This window comes from Palaemon carinicauda, chromosome 42 (genome assembly GCF_036898095.1).
Source record: "Palaemon carinicauda isolate YSFRI2023 chromosome 42, ASM3689809v2, whole genome shotgun sequence".
NCBI classification, from domain to species: Eukaryota; Metazoa; Arthropoda; class Malacostraca; order Decapoda; family Palaemonidae; genus Palaemon; species Palaemon carinicauda.
The window spans coordinates 61306099-61317937 of NC_090766.1; the positions used below are offsets into that span (position 1 = coordinate 61306099).

Here is an 11839-nt window from a genome sequence, read left to right on the forward strand (position 1 = left end):
TGTGCATTGTAGTGAAGTACAAAAGAGACACACAGAGAGAGACTTAGTCCTCAGATTTAATCATTGGGGAAGGGGAGGGGATTCGTTGCTAGGAGAGGGGTAATGATGGTGGAGGGGGATAAAGGTTGTGTTTGGTTCCTGTGCCAAAATGAGGGGAGGGGAGGGGGGGAGGGTTTTTGTGAAGGTTTTGAGAGTGATGGAGAAAGGGCGGAGGGAGGGATCAGGTGTTTTCATGAGTGCGAGGGTGAAGGATTATGATGTAGAGGCGAGAGAGGGTGAGGGAGAGGAAGCCTTGTTATTCGCAGAGGGGAAATGGCTCGAGTTGAGTGTGTTTAAGTAGTAGAGGTTTTACTCTACCTTCCCCTCGAGTCTTTTCAAAAGGAGAGAAAGTGTAATGGTGTGTGTGTGTCTTTATAATTAAATAACGTCACAAATTAGAGATTATCTTTAGGGTAAATATTTTTTTATATACATAATCTGTGGACATATTGGCTTGAAGATCATTTTGATTCAGATTCTAACCCTGACTTGGAAACACCAAGATATCTCTTTCTACGCCTATTGACGGAAAGAACCTCTTATTAGATTTAGCCATTCGTTACTATCTTGAGCTTTTAAATCAATCCTTCTCTGTTCATCATCTACTACTTCACGCTTCATAGTCCTCAGCCATGTAGGCCTGGGTCTTCCAACTCTAACAGCCACAAATAGTTCTTGATTGCTAATTCCCTTAACTTTGGTAAGAATACAAAATTTATTTTTTATAAAATCATCTCTCGGGCAATGATTTGAATTTACGCCTTAAATACCAGACATTAGACTTTTAAATTACTTTACTATTAAAATAGTTCTGTAGTTTAGATTTATACTGTGTAGTTATGTTTCGAGTTTAAGGCATAAGGTTGACTCGTGGCCCTGGAGAATCATTTGCAATAATGAGAATTATAAAGTATTTTTATCCAAGGTTGAGTGACCTCATTATTAAGAACTATTCGTAGCTTAATATTTAGATATATTAATGTTACACGTGTTACTGACAATTAACAAATGCACACAACGCGTCCTTTTTAAACAACGTTAGATAAAAAAGCATCAGCTTCTTGAGGAGAAACCATTATTATTATTATTATTATTATTATTATTATTAGCTAAACTACAACCCTAGTAGGAAAAGCAGGATATTATAACCACAAGGGCTTCAACATGGAAAAAGAGCCCATTGAGGATAGGAAATACCGGAATAAACAAACTACATGAGCAGTAATAAACAATAAAAAATAAAAAATTTCAGAACAATAATAACATTAATAATTTCATATTGAAATAATTATGTTTATCTTTAATTACTAGAATTATTATTTTGAAATTTCTTATAAAACATATATGTAAACTGGGTATCGTTTATGTAATGTATTTCTGCATATCAAACCCAAGCAGTATGAAATCTATGAAAGATCACCATTGCAGAAGGCTAAGGGATAATCAATTACTTCACGTAATATAGTTATTTTTCAGTAATTGATTCATCCTTATATACATGATAAATTTTAGTGTATGTGGCATATATGTGAAGACTTGAGGAAAAAGGTGATTCTTGCAGTGCAAAGATCGTAAAAAAATTATGATTTATTAAGGTTTGTAGAATATCATTATTTAAGTACTTAGGACTAATTAAATCGCAGTACAGTCACCATTCCGATGGTTAAAGAGTAGTATTGTTTACGTATTTAAAGTTTAAAGTTCGCTCATGAATGGCAGAAGCAAGGGACAGTGACATTGACCTATCAAGCAATGGCAGAAGCATGGGACAGTGACATTGACCTATCAAGCAATGGCAAAAGCAAGGGAAAGTGACATTGACCTATCAAGCAGGACAATGCTCTAGAGACTGACCATCTACGCACATGATTAGCGCCCAAGCCAACTTTCCACCCAAGCTAGGACCAAGGAAGGCCAGGCAGTAGCTGCCGGTGACTCAGCAGATAGACCTATAATCTCCCCCAAACACCCATCTTTAGCTCACCAGGATGGTGAAGTTGAAGCGACCTAAGAAACTAACGAGTTCGAGCGGGACTCGAATCCCAATCTGGCGATCACCAGTCAGGGACGTTACCACATCGGCCGCCACAACCCCAATTTATTATCCATAAGAACTTGAGGTTATTTTGAAAAACATTATTTATAGACTAGTGTACACGAACCGTTAATAATAACGTCTAAGTATTTAGATACGTATCCACATACACAGATTCGGCCCTTCCCACCCCTCACCCTTTCCTAACTACATCTTGCTGGTTCGGCAATTTGTGGGAGTGTGTGGTTTCTGAGTTTATCTCTCGGGTACCCCGTCTCACCGAGGAATGACTACTCTCCTCCCCCTGAACGTAACAGGATATATATATATATATATATATATACACACGTATATATATATATATATATACACGTATATATATATACACACACGTATATATATATATATATATATTCAGACACTTGCTCTTTATTATATAGGGAAGATTTACTATAGTAGTTGAGAAACCACTTTAATCGTTTCTATTTTTACTTCTATGTTGACACAGTTAAATTGTGTTGATTGGCAGGAATCCATTTTTTTTTTTTTGTAGCTTGAATGTGAAAGCCCCAGTATATATCTTTATAATCCTTTAACGACTCTAACTGGGGAATCAATATTCACAGGACTAAAAGAATTGGCTACGGATAATCCCGTTGTAAATAAATCTACGTACATTTGATAGCTTTGCGTATCATTGGAAATGGCAGGAGCTCAGTTTCAGCCTTTGAAAAAAGGGATCAAAGGTTCAAAGGCCGCTCATGAATGTCAGTGGCAAGGTACAGTGACATTTCCCTATCAAGCAGGACAATGCTCTAGAGACTGACCATATATGATCAGCGCCCAAGCCCCCTCTCCACCCAAGCTTGGACCAAGAAGGGCCAGGCAATGGCTGCTGAGGACAATGCCCTAGAGACTGACCATATCTGATCAGCTCCCAAGCCCCCTCTCCACCCAAGCTTGGACCAAGGAGGGCCAGGCAATGGCTATTGATGAATCAGCAGATATACCTATATATTCTTCCAAACCTCTCGTCCTTAGTTCACAAGGATGGTGAGGTTGCACTGACCAAAGGAACTAACGAGTCTGAGATAGACTCTGAACCCCAGCCTGGCGATCACCAGTCAGGGACGTTACCACATCGGCCACCACAACCCAGAGTCTTTTACCATATAAGACCACGTACATATGGGGAAGAACCGCGCCAGCTGACATATGCATAAAATAAGTAAGAGAAAATGGATTTAATTAATTATTACTATTGTCTTATTAAATTAATTAAACTCACAAGGAGTTTGACTACCTCAATAACACAAAAGAACTAATTTTTATTTTAGCCTTTTATGGGTTGACGCATGACAATGGTTGCAGGATATATAATAAGAATGAGGGATAATAGATGGACATTAAGAATAACGGAATGAGACCCTAGAGATTGCAACAGAAGCAAGGGAAGGAAGAGGAGACGATGAATTGACGAACTAAGAAAGTTTGCTGGTATAAACTGGCATATAAAGACCATAAGCAGACGCGAGTGGAAGGCCTTTGTTATGCAGTGAACTAGTAACGTCTGATGATATATATATATATATATATATATCTATACATGTATACTGTGTATATATATGTATATATATATATATATATACATATATATATATATATATATGTGTGTGTGTGTGTGTGTGTGTGTTTGTGTATGCAGTATATGAAGAAATCTAAGCGATTAAAATGCAAACTGAATAACCAATGAGTTTGTATTTGATAAGAAATATTTATTTGATATAAATATGTGAATAATCTTCTATGATATATATATATATATATATATATGTATGTATGTATGTATGTGTGTGTGTGTGTAAATTTTTACATTCCTATATCTGTATAGGTTTACCTGTGGAAACTCTGTAATAACCTGTACTTGAAAAAGCGTGAAGGAGGGAGGAGGAGTGGCAACTCTTCAGGAAGGTAAAGAGAGCGAGACCCATAGTGAGGGCGTGACCTTTCGGCGAAGGGGATCCAAATTTATGCCTCACCCTTTTTCTCTCGTCTTTTCTCGTCCACAATTTTGCTTATTCTTTTGTCCTTTATACTAATTCTTTCGTCCTTTATACTAATTCTTTCGTCCTTTATACTTATTCTTTCGTCCTTTATAATGTATCGAAGCTTATTGTATCAAAAACCTATTTTGTTTCTGTTTCCGAAGATGAAGATTGTTTAATATTTTTTTTTGTTTAGGCGAGACATTATTATTATTATTAATATTATTATTATGATTATTATTGTTATTATTATTATTATTATTATTAATTTTATTGCTATTATTATTATTATTATTATTATTATTATTATTATTATTATTATTATTATCATCACTATTATTATTATAGTTATTATTATTATTTTTATTATTTTTATTATTATTATTATTGTTATTATTATTATTATTATTATTATTAGTAGTAGTAGTAGTAATAGTAGTAGTAGCTAAGCTACAACCCTAGTTTGAAAAGCAGAATGCTTTAATCGTAAGGGCTCCAACATGGAAAATAGCATGATATGAAATAGTTGTAGTCGAGTTTCTTCATTGTCACGAGTTAGAGTCAGCAATGGAAAAGAGTTCAGTTATGTTTTTTCACCATAAACGAGCTAGATAAATAAAGAATTCCCAAGTGGGCGTGTTACAAAAAATGAACGAGAGAGAGAGAGAGAGAGAGAGAGAGAGAGAGAGAGAGAGAGAGAGAGTTGGTAAACTTTTTACTATATCTGATAACGTATTGAAACCTCGTTTTTATGGGCAAGGTCGAAAAACGTATTTGGTCGTTGAGGTCCACATTACTGGTGGGATCTGAACTCAAAGCTCAAAGGTCAGATTTTTTTCGAAGACTATTCTTTGCACATTAGTGTGTGTATATATATATATATGTGTGTATATATATATATATATATATATTGTCTCTCTCTCTCTCTCTCTCTCTCTCTCTCTCTCTCTATATATATATATATATATATCTTTTTATATATATACAGTATATATATATATATATATATATATTATCATGAAGTGAAAGGTGAATTTTTTTAAAGATTAATCAGGATGTTTTATTTTTCTGGGTTAATAATACTCCAAAACCTTCTTGGGAAGGAATTAGCATTGCAAATGACAGCCTTATGAAAAAAGGGATAGGTAAGAGAGATGCCCCAAAGCCTTGCCCAGTCATCGTCATTTGACCTTGGAATGCCCCGGCTGTTTTGAAATATGGGCGAGTCTTCATAAGCTTTGCATACTCAAGTCTCTTAGCCTTATACAACTAGGCGAAAAGGTGAAGAAGGGACATTGCAGGGAATTTCGGGATTGTGAGCAAGGATATTCGAGATTTGGTTTTTACGTATGGGAGTTTTTTTTTTTTATCTTTTATTATGAAATACACATTTATAATCTTACAATTTATAACATATACATTATGGTATATTTACATAGACAATTCTTCTTCATCCAAGGGGTCAACTACTGCACTGTAATTGTTCAGTGGCTACTTTCCTCTTGGTAAGGGTAGAATACTCTTCAGCTATGGTAAGCAGCTCTTCTAGGAGAAGGCCACTCCAAAATCAAACCATTGTTCTCTATTCTTGGGTAGTGCCATAACCTCTGTACCATGGCCTTCCACTGTCTTGGGTTAGAGTTCTCTTGCTTGAAGGTACACTCGGGCACACTTCTATCTAGTTTCTCTTCCTCTTGTTTTGTTAAAGTTTTTATTGTTTTTATAGGAAATATTTATTTTAATATTGTTACTATACTCAAAATATTTTATTTTTCTTCATTTCCTTTCCTCACTGGGCTATTTTCCCTGTTGGACCCCCTGGGCTTATAGCATCCCGCTTTGCCAACTAGTGTTGTAGCTTAACATTTAATAATAATAATAATAATAATAATAATAATAATAATAATAATAATAATAATAATAATAATAATAATAATAAAAGTGTATTTACTATTGAGTTTTTTTACTATTTATCTAAATATGTTTAGTATTGTTTATGCAGTAATATATTTATATCGATTATGATATATAAAAACGTTCAGTCGCTGATATACTAAATATTTTTATTGTTTACTTAAAACGTCTAGTCATTTATTAGTCTCAAATCATTTGATGAGATTACAGCTTTGGTAAAAAGTATAGAAAAATAAAAACTTGCTGACACCCGTAAATATCACTTTTGAGGTTGTACATGATGGTCTGTAGAACTGCTGGTACATGTAGAGATAAGTGTAAATATTTCATGTTATATTTTTAGATAATTTTGACTTGGAAACATCGAAATGAGATTATTATTATTATTATTGTTGTTGTTGTTGTTGTTAATATTATTGTCATTATTATTATTATTATTATTATTATTGTCATATTTATTATTATTATCATTATTGTTATTATTATTATTATTTATTATTATTTATTATTATTATTATTATTATTATTATTATTATTATTATTATTATTATTATTCCCCAAGCTATAACCCTAGTTGGAGAAGCAGGATGCTATGAGCCCAAGGGCTCCAACAGGGAAAATATCAGTAATGAACTATTAAAATTAAATACTTTAAGAACAGTAACAGCCTTAGAACACATCTTTCATATATAAGCTATACAGAGAGTCTTATGTCAGCCTGTTCAACATAAATACATTTGCTGCAAGTTTGAATTTTTGAAGTTCAACCGATTCAACTACTCGATTAGGAAGTTCCTTCCACAACTTGATCACAACAGTAATAAAACTTCTAGAATACTTTGTATTATTGAGCCTCAGATATTATTATTATTATTATTATTATTATTATTATTATTATTATTATTATTATTATTATTATTATATGCTAAGCTACAATCCTAGTTGGAAAAGCAGGATGCTATAAGCCCAGGGACTCCAACAGGGAAAATTAGCACAGTGAGGAAAGGAAACAAGTCAAAATAAAATATTTCAATAACAGTAATAAATATTTCCTATATAAACTATAAAGAAATTAATGAAAACAAGAGGAAGAGAAATAATATAAAATAGTGTGCCCGAGTGTACCCTCAAGCAAGAGTACCCAAGGTAGTGATAGACCATAGCAATATTGTGTACGTGGATACGTTATTTTCACGCTCATATCCCCAACGATAGTGTTAATTTTTCTCCTACATATGTGAATAACATTGTAAAGTTTGTTACTTTAAGCCTACTGTGACGTTTCCTTGCCCCCCCCCCCCCCCTCCCTTACGGGTAACCTGAAGATGTGACTGCTGCCGAGAAAGGAACTGTTGCCTCTGGAATCTATGGAATTCTTAGTTTCCGGAATCGTGACCTGGAATCCAACCGTGTTCCTAACCCTCTTCGGCCCGGATAAATGTGTAGCAAGTCTTCCCTTACAGCCTCTTGTTATTTCCCTCACGTTTCTGAGCCGTTATTTTATATGTCCTTATGTGTCGGTCTGTGTAATTCACTTTTTATTTTTTTATTTCACTTACTTTGCTTACGTTTTATATTTACCTTTTTTGTCTGTAAAGTTCTTACCGCATGGGCCTATTTGTTTCAGGGGAAAATTTATGATTAGTTTATTATATGTTTATTTTGTTTTTTAACTTATGATTGATTCAAGCTTTTAATTTATGGTGAGGATACCTTTAACGGGGTGAAAGAGTTTGCTTATCACCATGATCAGCAGAAGATGTACTAGTCAGGGCCACCCATACTAGGTTGGTTTACTGTGAGCAATCAGGTGGAAATCTCCTACTACCATCGATCCGCACTGGCCAACGTGGTGATAAAAATGGCCAAAAAAATCCAACGAGAATTGACATGTCTGAGGCTTTTGTCCTGCAGTGTACTAGAAACGGATGCATTTGTTGTTATGTATAATATATCCCCAACTATTACTCTCCCCAACGTATATTCAAATGGTTTCGTTTCATCAGAGTTCCTTGCCCTTTTTAATATACCTGGCGCGTAACACAGAATGAGTTTAAGAAAGCGCTGTTTTCCATCGTCCTAGAATTATCTTGCGCAGTTAGTTTGCACTTTCTGCTTCCATCGCTGTTCAGCTACACTGTTAGAAAAAAAACCGAAATTTTAATCGGAAATTTTCCATAAAAATATACTGTTTTCAGCCGCATTTCAGTAAAATACAGGCGCCCGTAATTTTACTTTACTTTGTTATTATCTTTTACGGGTTGGTGACCGTAATGTCACTCATTTACGTCAATATATCCGTTTTTAACGGTAGAAGTCCTGGAATAAATGTTGCCAAATATTTGCCGTTTTTTTTTTAATGCAAATTTTTAACAGTGTACAACGCCATAATTTAGTAATGTGGTATGAACTTAGTGACTTTTATATGGCTTTCTTTATTGTATTTCAATGTTGATAACATACACATTTGGGATAATAGGTTGTGCACGTCTTAGTTTTACAATGATAATTCCATAATTATCATTTAAGGCCCCAAGCAAACCCAGCTGTGAGCTGCCGTATACATTTTCCTGTTAATTATACAGGGTGTCTACAAAGTCTGGGTACATGGGAGATTAACACAAACTTTTAAAACAACTCTTATTTTAATATGATGTTAAAAAAAATACTATTTTTCAGTATGGTTTGTCCAATACAATGCCCGTTTCTTTGAAATTTCTTGATTAATTTCGTGACGGCAGTAAGATAAATAGTTTACCTATAAAGGTGTCGAAGGTTAAATTCTTCAGCAATTTTGCGATAAGACCATCCTTTCTTTTCGTCCACTTGAAAGTGCTAATTCGATTCGCACTTAAGACAGAGCCATCATTCGATCTGGACAGGAAAAATAACTTAGATGAAATAGTGAAATTTCCTGTGTACCCAGAATTTGTGGACACCCTGTAGAATGATGCAGAACAATTTTTTTGCAACAATTAAATATAATGTCTAACTGCATATTTTAATATCCTTTGTCATTAATCTATTCGAAAGAAACAGTACTTTAAAGAAAATGATAAAATGCAATGTAACATCAGTAAGTGCAATTCTCCTATTACCTCATCATCCTTCCCTTAAGAGGATGGTGATGCTTAGAGCAAAACACACATCTTCGTGCCCTTGCCATTGGCATGTCTGAAGAAGAATTCCGGGTTAGCGCCTCCGTGGGCGTCGTCACCGTTGGCAAAAACAAGGTCTGGACGACTTTATCAGGGCGTGGGGCGTTGTAGCTTTATTATGAACCCGTTTTGCCTTAGTAACGATTACAATAGTAGTTTTCAATACAGTTGCTCTTATAATGTACCTGGTCAAGGTGTAAATTTTATATATATATATATATATATATATATATATAGATAGATAGATAGATAGATAGATAGATAGATAGATAGACAGATAGATAGATAGTACAGAGGCTTTAGACTTTTACTTTCAACATGCGTCTGTATATGGTCTTTCTGTGCCACTCTATACCCGCAAATTTTCTTATCTCGTCAATCCATCTCTTACTCCCGCTGCTTCGTTTGCAATCTTTAGGAACCCATTCTCATAATATGCCCTGTCCATGTGCATCTCTTTCTTACATGTTAGAAAATCCTCTACTTTAGTTTTCACTCGTATGCATGTTGCTCTTTTTGTCTCTTGGTGTTATTCCCACCATTATTCTTTCCATTGCTCTAAGAATTGTAACCAGCTTATGTTCTAAGGCTGTAGGAAGGGTCCAAGTTTCCGATCCATAAGTTAATACTGGTAGGATTAAATACTTTTTCATTTTAGAGATAGTGGCATTATACTTTCATAATCTTATTTAGTTTACTAAAAGCTTTGGAAGCTCTCCCTCCCATGCTTATCCTTCTTTTAATTGTGGTTTCCGGTCTGGGGAAACACTGTCCGTTTAAGTACGTATATTCATTATCAATCTCTAAGGGTTCGTCCATAATCCTTACTTGTCGTCTGCATTTACTATGAACATTATCTTAGGTTTACTTATATGGATTTTCAGTTCTACATTTCTCGTTTCTCTATTCAAATCTTCTATCATCTTTTGCAAGTTTTCCCATAACTCACTAATAGAATTATGCCACCTGCAAATCTGTTGTGAAGGTATTCCCCAATAATGTTAATTCCTACATTTCCCTAATCAATATTCTTAAAAACTTACAGCTTTTTTTTTGTCTTGTTTTACCCATTAACAAAGCCTAGTTATGAAGTCTTAATTCAGTTTCAGTCTTTGTGTTTTCTGCCTGACTTACCCGAAATGGAAGGAGGGGGGGGGGGGGGTTGTTCTCTTCCTGATAGGATTATGTACTTTATTAAATATATTGTTTCTTTTTTGTGATACTTTCGATTATTAAAAGATCTCTGCTATTAGTTTTCAATAATTATGTATTGTTACAGAAAAAGAAGTTGTATGTTGATCATATAATGAAACTATACTTTTGGTTTTTTTCTCTTGATACACTTAATATAGAGGTAATTGTAAGTTGTACTTTTAGTTGGATCTTTCCAATTGCACAGAACACCCTGCTGCCCCCATGAAGACTCTCTCTCTCTCTCTCTCTCTCTCTCTCTCTCTCTCTTTCAAAACGTTTTCTGAATCATCCCATGGGAAACGTTTTGGTTGCCAAATATGTTCAGGATTTTATTTGATCAACAAAGCGATTAATCCGTCTTCCCTTCCTTCACTGCAAGCGAAGTTCTTTGTCTGTCCTTCGACCAATTGTTCTTCTGTGCAATCTTGTTACCATGAACTGAGAGAGAGAGAGAGAGAGAGAGAGAGAGAGAGAGAGAGAGAGAGGTGGCAGCAGCAGCAGCGCTGGAGGAGTAGGCCCAGGGGGTTAGTGTGTTCGCAGGAGATTAAAGGTGAAGTTCGAGGATGACTCCATACCATGTGCGTGCATGCGCCTCCTTCGCCGTCACTGTCTTTGGGTTTGATTAATCATTCAGCCTAAGTACTCTCTCTCTCTCTCTCTCTCTATCTCTCTCTCTCAACAAAAGAATGCTCTTCTTGTTGTAGGGGTCAGATATGTGCCTTACTGAATTACAGCTCTCTTTTGTCTTTGCCATTTTTGGGGGGGTTTATTCAAAACATTTTGGAAATAATAAAGAAAATAATTAGTAAAAAAAAATTAAATTATATCAATGAATATAAAAAAACATTCGGTTGATTGATAGCAATGACAAAGAGACTTTGCAGATGAACAAAGAAGAAACCTCAAAGGGAAGACTTAATGAGATTTATTGATGATGTACTGTAGTAGTAATAGTAGCTATAGGTACCTTGCACTACTAGGTTGTTGGGGGGACCCGACATACAACGTTATGGGAGATAGGGGTTAGGTAGAGTGAGATGGAGGAATATCAGCAGTAGGAGGAGGAGGGGGAGAAGTAGGAGAGTTTGGATAGGGGAGGGGCTGCTGCTGCTGCTGCTGCTGCTGTAAGGGGCGAAGGATACGACGAAGGGATGCGTGGGCAGGTCGGCAGAGGGCGGGTAACAGCAAAACATAAAGAGTGGTTGTTATCCTCGCGGGACACCGAATACTCGACGATGCGTGGCCACACCCCTCCCCCCCTTCCCTCCTGACCTCCATACTTTGTATAGAAGGTCTTCTTCTCTAGGCATGATTTCCGTCAGATGCTTGAGACAAAGAGAGAGAGATGATCATTAAAAAGGGAAAGATTCATGTTTCAAATGTTTAAACTTCAATGAAATGGGTAGTTTTAAGATATTTCCAGTACTCGCATCTGATACCACTGATGTGGTGCT

At 35.4% G+C, this 11839-nt stretch overlaps 1 protein-coding gene across 14 annotated transcripts in view; it reads left to right on the forward strand.

The window, feature by feature from the left end:
- Graf (GTPase regulator associated with FAK) overlaps positions 1 to 11839 on the forward strand; it is a 279938-nt gene that overhangs the window by 173155 nt on the left and 94944 nt on the right. The gene's annotated exons all lie outside the window — the stretch shown is intronic.